The sequence below is a fragment of the Mangifera indica genome, chromosome 19 (assembly GCF_011075055.1).
Source record: "Mangifera indica cultivar Alphonso chromosome 19, CATAS_Mindica_2.1, whole genome shotgun sequence".
Lineage (NCBI taxonomy): Eukaryota > Viridiplantae > Streptophyta > Magnoliopsida > Sapindales > Anacardiaceae > Mangifera > Mangifera indica.
The window spans coordinates 7,700,549-7,709,145 of NC_058155.1; the positions used below are offsets into that span (position 1 = coordinate 7,700,549).

At 31.4% G+C, this 8,597-nt stretch overlaps 1 pseudogene; it reads right to left on the reverse strand.

Annotated features, from left to right (window-relative positions):
* Window positions 1–944: 944 nt before the first annotated feature.
* On the reverse strand, window positions 945–6,891 carry LOC123202618 (annotated as a pseudogene).
* Window positions 6,892–8,597: the final 1,706 nt, after the last annotated feature.

The window sequence follows — 8,597 nt, forward strand, 5'->3', positions numbered from 1 at the left end:
ATTGTACATCCCAATACGTTTCACAAGTTCTTTACATATTAGAGCCAAAACTAGCGGTTTCTTTAATAAACACATAGTTCCCTTCTAAGAATCTAAACTATAACTCATAATCATTTAAATTAATCAACCATGTCTTAATATGAATCTCTTCTTGTGTTGAATTTGGATGCATCATCTTCCTTTAATTGAATTTATGGACATGCCAATTCATGGAGAAATTCCTTAACCCACTAGTTTATACAGACCAAAATATCTCTTCAACATTAAAAGCAAGCATAATTTGACTTAGTTATATTTCTTCATATCAAATGCTTATAGAATAATCTTGTCATGGCTCAAGGTGGGTGTGATAGGGATTTGCACAGACATGGTTGATAGATGTGCTTAAAAGTGAGTGTGAGTAATTGTTAGTTTCATAGGTGTATTGTTGTTTGTTGGGGGTGCTTCAGTCACGAGGTGTACGCAAGGTAGACCAGGTCACATTGAAGGGGGATTAGACCATCTTTGTAAAAACTAGTTAAGAGTTGGAGCTACTCCCCTTATGAGTTCGAGATAAGACAAAATTAGTAATCTTAACTCATAATATAGATACATGTAAAACTGATTCTCCAGAAGACAGTATCGAAACAAGTTGTAAATTTTAGCGAGCGACGATATGCATTGGACTATGAGACAAAAAGGGGTAAATATTTGTATATTACTAGTGACTTGGAGACATGCATGGAAGAACATGTCAGCACGCAGTATCCAGCTGTGAAGTCTTCTTAGACAGAAAAATATAGTTTCAGTACTCAAACCAGACCTTAAAAACTACAATTAAACTTTGACCCCATGCAAGCTTACACAATAGGAAAGAGATCATCTTAACAATCTAAGAAAATAAAATTAAAATCACAATAATAAAGCTGTAATAATCTTCTAATATGAAATTTTGTAGTTCTAAATTATATGGCTTTCACAGCTTGGAACCTTGGTTCTTTAGGGAGGAACTTCTGTTCAGCATAAACCGACATGTAGTCTCCAAACACAAACGTGGGATAAACTTGTTCCATTTCTTGGTTAGCCTTTTCTATGAGCTCTGGTGCAGGAGCTATGGTGGCTTGGAGTGATGGATTGTAAAACGAAGCAATGGATTTCCTATTCCCATCTGGTTTAGCATTGACTCGATGCCAAACACTCTTGTACTTTCCATTGCTCAGGACTTCAATCTGATCACCTGTGTTGATCACAATGGTGTTTCTTTATGGCTGGACATCGATCCATTCTCCGTCCTTGAGGATTTGAAGGCCGCCCACTTTGTCGTCTTGGAGGAGTAAGATGACTCCTCCAGCGTCGGTGTGAGCTCGAAGACCATTGACGAGCTCAGGATGTGGGCATGGTGGGTTGTGGCTCACCTTTGTTCCGAAGAAGGCGTTGTATCCATCACCATTGTTGAATGCCCTCTTGATGTAGCCCTTTGGCAATCCCAAGTTCTCATCCATTACTTCCATCACTCTCTCGGCAAGTTTCTTCAACTCAGATCGGTACTCCATCATAGTTTCCCTGTCAACAATATCTCAAGTTGGCTTATTAAATTATAACGAGAAATTTATGTAGCATGAAAAAGAAGATCGCTTTTTTTTTTTTTTATATAAAAAAAAAGTGTGGGAACATATAAAGATGAAAAATATAAATACTTACTTTTATAAAAAAAATATAGTAACTTGTATTTCTTTAAAAAGATATAACTTTTTAGTAACAACAAAATATGCACTCAACCAATTTGATATATTAATTAATACCCAAATAAATAGTGTATATTAAATCTTATAAAACTAATTTTTCGAGTGTTTATCAATAATTAAAGACATTAGAGATAGAGAAAAGAGATGAGTTTTAATATGTTGAAAAGGAGAGAGAAATTTCAAATGTCGGATAAGAGAAGAGACGAAATCAAAGGTAGAGTTTGAAATTATAAAAAAGAGTAGAACATGAAGATGACTTTTAATTTATTAAAAAAAAAAGAAAAGAATCACATTTCAAATTTTTTTATATTTCTAGAAAGCCCTAAGATGTTTTGTTCTGTTTCATGATGTTTTAGAAATGGAAACATTTCTAAAATGCAAAAACGGAAATGTTTCTGAAATGCTGAAACAGAAATGTTTTCGAAATCTAGAAACAAGTCAAAAAGAGGCCAAGCTAAATTGTCATAGAAATCTGATTCATTTCACACAATTTTTTGACTTAAATCGATTTTAAATTCTGTTCAAAAGCTACTTCAATTAAACTACAAGAAATTCTCCAAAGAATGATCACTAAAGAAAAGGTTGAAACTTTAAACTTACTTGAATCCAGGGGTTGCTGATGGCCATTCATTATCATCAGTGAGAAGGAAGACATCTTCCCAATCAAAATTCTCCAACTTCTCACCGCTCTTCAACTTCTTCACTGCGGCAGAGTTCTCGAATCCCTCTTCCCTCTCCAGCTTAAAGCACTCAGCGGCCACCTTCTTCACCCTCTCCATAAGCTCCTCCGAGATCCCATGGTTCTCCAGCTACACCAGTCAATAAACTTGAGTTAAATACTTTCATATATTAAAATATACATTTTAGGAAAAGATTGGATCAATATTACTGGTGCCCTCCGTGTATTTAAACACCCTTTTCCATGTTATATACCTGAAAGAATCCCCATTCCTCGCAAGCAGTGGCTATCCCAGCCATTGTCTTGGCCCTCTCCTCACTGTTGAGCTTTGAGAAATCGATCACAGGAATCGCCATAGTCCAGTTAAGAAAAATATATCAAACCAAATAGTTAACAGAGAGAGAGAGAGAGTTAGGTTTTTTGTTGTTCAAAGCAGTGGCTAGGGTTATTTATAAAAGAGCTTCCCGCCATTTTGTTGGATTGTCAACTCTCTATTAATTAAATAATTGGTGGGACGGTGACGTTTTATTGTTTTATTTATAAATTAAAGTCAATGCTGCGCTGTCACAAGCATACTTTTTCAGGTGATTGCCTTGTTAATTAATCAACTAATTAGTAATTAGTCTTAATTCTTCTTTATTCAACTGCCACGTGGATTTCAGATGGGCTAATGACTCACTGGCTAAAATATCGGTGAACTACGTTCTAAAATTCATAAGAAATTTGTTAAAATGCAGTAATCCTAGGATTTCTTATAATTAAATTCAAGTTGATCAGACGATCTTCATTTTCTAATAATGATCTAATGGTTGTGATTAACAAGATCTGCCAGATAATTGGAGAAGAGATTTAGATCTCCTATTGCCCATAAATTACTTAACTAAATTACCTACCTTAATTATAATTATTTTAAATCATCGATCTTTTCAAGCATCATCTTGCTTGTAATTGAGATCTCTGCTGACTAGTCGACCTCCGTTGATCCTGTTGATGACTCCAATGAACTGCTACCCTTCTGACATTTGTACAATTAGTCCTCCTGTTGATAATTAAACTAATTAACTCGTTCGGGCCACCCTCTGATATTCTATACACAATATTATAATTAAACTTTATCTCCCTTCCGATGTTGGACGTGGATGGTCTAGATAATCTTTTGTATTATACAGAATACCAAACCTACAGCAATATTCTGCATTGAATTGTATTATAGAAATGTGGAGGAGGCAAAGCATGTATAAGACGAGAGTAAATGATCTGTAAACGAAGCAGCTGCGTTGTGTGAAAATACATGAAATCAGCCTGGTGGGTAAGGCTGGCCTTCTCATCACGATTCCAGTTGTCCGAATGTTAGGGTACAACTCACAAGGGACAGATAATTTTGGCCGTCGGATCAAGTGTTAGAAACTTTAATCAAATTCTTCGCTGTACTTAGCAGTACTTGGGAAATTTTGTGGTGATTAGATTAGAAGGCTGGAAATGGATTTTATCACTGGCAGGCACGTTCAAGGTCCCATTGACAATATGTAAATATTATTATAAGTTTTACCATGATGCATAAATGTAGCTCCACGGTGCTTCATTTTACTTGGAAATTTGTTTTAATTTTATATGATATGCTGATTATTATTTTCTTATAATAAAATTATGTATATATTTAAGTATATAAATTAAATACATAGATAATGTTATTAAAAATAATTTAAATATATCAAACATAACATTCTATGAATACTATAAATTTTGTAAATATTAATATGAGTGCCCGGCTTCGAGTTTGAGACAAAATTCATTCGAACATGACACAAAGTATTGACGCGAGTAATTTCTACGATCCCATTTGTTTATATACTGCATTTCTTTTAAGAGATATGAACTACTATGTAATTTTGATTTTCTATATGTGGAGAAGAAGTGGAGAAAAAAATCTCTCCTGGAATATATTATGTTTATATCTCTTAAGAGAAAACAATTTTAAACTTTAAATAATAGTCTAATTGTCAATAACTTTCATACCAACTGCCTTTGACAATTAAAGTAAATTGACTCAAGTTGATTTGTCATGAGTGTACCTAGACCCAATAGATATATTATCATATAGTTGAATAATTTTAAATTAAAGATAAAATAATATCTACTCACATAATTACGTATTATCTATGATACTTAAATTGTATAATGTTATAGAATCTTACTGCTGGTCAATAAGTTAATATAATTAAGATCATCTTTGGTACGGTATTAATTTATCAATTTCTTCCTTTGGCAAGTCTTTCTTTCACATTTTAATTATATAAAATTGTTAATTAAAATAATTTATAAGACTTTTTTCAGAAGGTTTGGACGTACATAATCTCAACTTAATTAATAGTCTCGCAAAAGCTTATCAAATTAGGAAATGTTCAATAAGATTTTGTCTAAAAATATTTTATGATTATGTTTGCGCATTAATTTATATCATACTAAAGAAATTCATAGATTATTTTTTAATGGAAATTTAGTTCTTGTTTTACTTTGGGAGAATCCATTATTAATAATAATTTCATTACAATTGGCATTCATTAATTAATTAAGCTCTTGGTAATTAGTGTTTTTAAAATCGAACTGGATTGTCCAATATGATTGATTGAACCATAAATCAGTTTACAATCCAGTCTAATTTCATAATTCAGTTTGATTTATATATAAATATTAACTTGTTTGAAATTTGATAAAACTCGATAAATCTATTAAATAGGAAAAACTATTTAAAATCAACAATTCATAATCGGTTTTTTTCTTTATCTATATAATAAAGTGTTAATTGTTTAATTATCATATCTAAAATTATGTTTTATATTTTAAAAATATGATAATTATTTGATACTATCAAAAAAATATATAATAATTTGATAATATATTAAATTGATTGATTGTCCGGTTAAATCACGAACTAATAAGAACTAATAAGATGACCGATTTGATCACCAACTTAGTTTTAAAACCATTGTTGGTAACCTCAATAATTAGGCATAACAAAGCCTTCTTAATTAATAGTTAGAGGTTAAGTTTCATTTGAACTGCAAGAGACGCAATTCAGCCAAATATAATGTTATAATAATCATCCAGGATAACATTATAAATTGATCATGCAACGGAAATTAAAGATCATATGCTACATGATTGGCATTATTGTGATTCATATTATTAAAAAGATATAATAATAATAATAATAATAATAATAATAATAATAATAATCATAAGCCAGCAATGGGAGAAGTTCAAATTCATTCCCCGGAGACACTGTTTGAATAAAAATTTGCCTTGGAGTTGGCGTCGAAACGAGTGGTATTCATGCATGCATGAGACTTGAATTGAATACTTAGAAATTACAATAAAATTAAGAATTGTCTTCCTTACAATTCATCCAAGAATAATAAGTAATTAAGTAAAACCCTCTCACTCACACATGCTGCTGACTAATGGTGTTTCTCCCAAGCCATTCAAGGAGCTGACAAAGGAAAATTTTGTCTAGGCTCTCTGTACATAGATTTGGTTTTTGGTCACTGCCTTACATTTAGGGCTGGATTCGAGCCGAGCCAGCTCGGGCTCGAGCTCGGCTCGGCTCGGTTCGAGCCCGAAACGAGCCGGGCTCTGCCCGGCTCGATCGAGCTCGAGCCGAGCCCGAGCTGGCTCGGGTTGGCTCGGTATATTTTTTTAAAAATTTTTTATACAAAACGACGTCGTTTTGATCCTCATATATACACAAAACGGTGCCGTTTTGATATGAAAAACGAGCCGAGCCGAGCCGTTACCGAGCCGAACTCAAAACGAGCCGAACTCGAGCCGAGCCGAATCCGGCTCGAGCCGAACTCGAGCCGGCCATTAAAAAACCGAGCCGAGCCCGAGCTGGCTGCGAGCCGAGCTCGGCTCGGCTCGAATCCAGCCCTACTTACATTATTTTTTAATTTAATCAAATCCTAAAATAGAATATTTAATTTAATAACATATGTATTATATGCGGCCAAATGCCTTTTCCCACCTGGGCTGTGATGAAATAACATTTTTTTACTATTAAGTTTGAAAAGTCTATTTTCTCATTTTTTTGGTTAAATTTGTTAATAAAATTTATTAAATTAGTTTTTTATAGTTAGTAAAAAGAAAAAAAATATTATTGGTCTTTTATTGAAACTAAATAATTGCTTGCCTCCCAGAAATTTATAAAAGTTTTATCATATCCCGCGTAATAATAATGTTGCAATAAACAAAGATCATTATTTTAGAAGAATTTCATTCGGTGTCGAAGTATGATGACATTTTTGTTTATTGCATTGAAATTTAAACCAACTTATAACTCACATCTCATTTATGGAAGTTGTAGCTTTAGCTTTCAGATCCATTTGCTTCTCTCTAGGTGACAGGCATTTTTCGATAGCTAATTAAAAATGAAAAAAGGAAAAAAAGAAAACAAAAAAAGACAAATAAAGAAAAAAAAGAAAAATATAAAATAGCTAGTAAAATTATATAATTTGTTTGTACTATTAAAAGTGAAAGTGATACTAGCCTCAATATATTATAAAAAGTGACAAAATATCTTCTAATTGTTAAAATTAATCTTTCATTTTAAAGGATGGATGAGAAAAATGACTTTTCAAACTTAGCAGGAGGATAATATCTTTCATCAAAGTTCCGGTGGGAAATAGTGATTTGGTCTTTATATGCCAGCACAATCCAAACTTTGTTGGACCAATTTCCATAAAAAAATTAACGAATGTGATTGACTTCTGGCTGGATTAACAATTGATTAGTCAGTTTTATAATAAATAAAACAATTAATAATACAAGATTAATGCTTAATTAGTTGCATAATTAACTACCTATGTAAACCACTCCACAGTAGTGATATTTCTATAAACTTGATTTTATTTTGTCAACTAAACTATGATAAACAAATTTACCCATAATTAATCGGATTTTGTTCGAAGATAAATATAAAATTTTTTAATTGGATTTAGGGCTCTTCAAAGAAATTATATGTATTCATACAGATCAAGATGGTAATATATGATCCAAAACATGACTGATAATTCTCTCTTCTACATATGGATTCATTTATAATAAATATAATATAAATTTTTTCATTCAAGTGTATGAATTACTATATTTGTGATATGTGTTCTTATATCGACTGAAGCATAATGTGTTATATGATATTGAATATGAATCATTGCACAAGTATATTCACTACCAAGACATGATATTAAATATATACAAAATATTGTTTTTCACTTAAAAATTGTTATGCTAGTTTAAGTGTTTATATTGTGGTAAACATGATTTAATTAATTTTTTTTAATCTCATTCCTAATTGTTCAATGTTTGATTATTAGGTTGAATGCTGAATTTTTTATATTTGAAAATAAATACTATATAAAAATATTATTTTTGTGCCTGAGTATATTTGTAATACTTACCATACAAAATGTCTTGTGTTTAAATGTATAATTGTAAGCTACTTATTTTATGTGCCTGTGATAAATATGATGTAATATTTTTTGTTCAAGTGTATGGATTATTGTGTTGGTGATATGTGTCCTTATATTGGATGAAGCATAATGTACAACACGATACTGAATAAGTATCATTGCACCAGACATTCACTGCTCCAGTAAAGACTAGCATATGATATTGAATATGTGCAACATATTTTTTTTACCTAAAAATTGTTATTTTTCTTTAAGTAATGTTGCAATTTGTGTTATGTAATTCATGTTATCTTGGTTAAATGTGATAAAAAATGTTTTGATTCTAGTATGACAAATATGATTCAAATTAATTTTCTTATTTTATTCACCGTTTTATCTTTCATTCCTAATTGTTCAATTTTGATTATTAGGTTGAATTCTGAATATTTTAATTTGAAAATAAAAGCTTTTGATTATGAGGTTGAAGTTTTAAAAGTTGATCGCGAAAAATACAATTGCATAACGTTCATTAAAGATGTTAAAGTGTGTGCAGATGCAGAGAATGAGATTGTTGAATATTATCCAGATGAAAGGTTTAAGGTAGAGGCTAAGTTGCCTTTATCAAGGGCTAAGTATCTAATAGGAGAAGATAAAGATATGAATTTTATTTTCCAACAGTATGAGGTTAAAGGGTTGAAACAAATAAGGTTTGAAGTTGAAGCTATTCTTGTGGATATAATTGACAGTGTT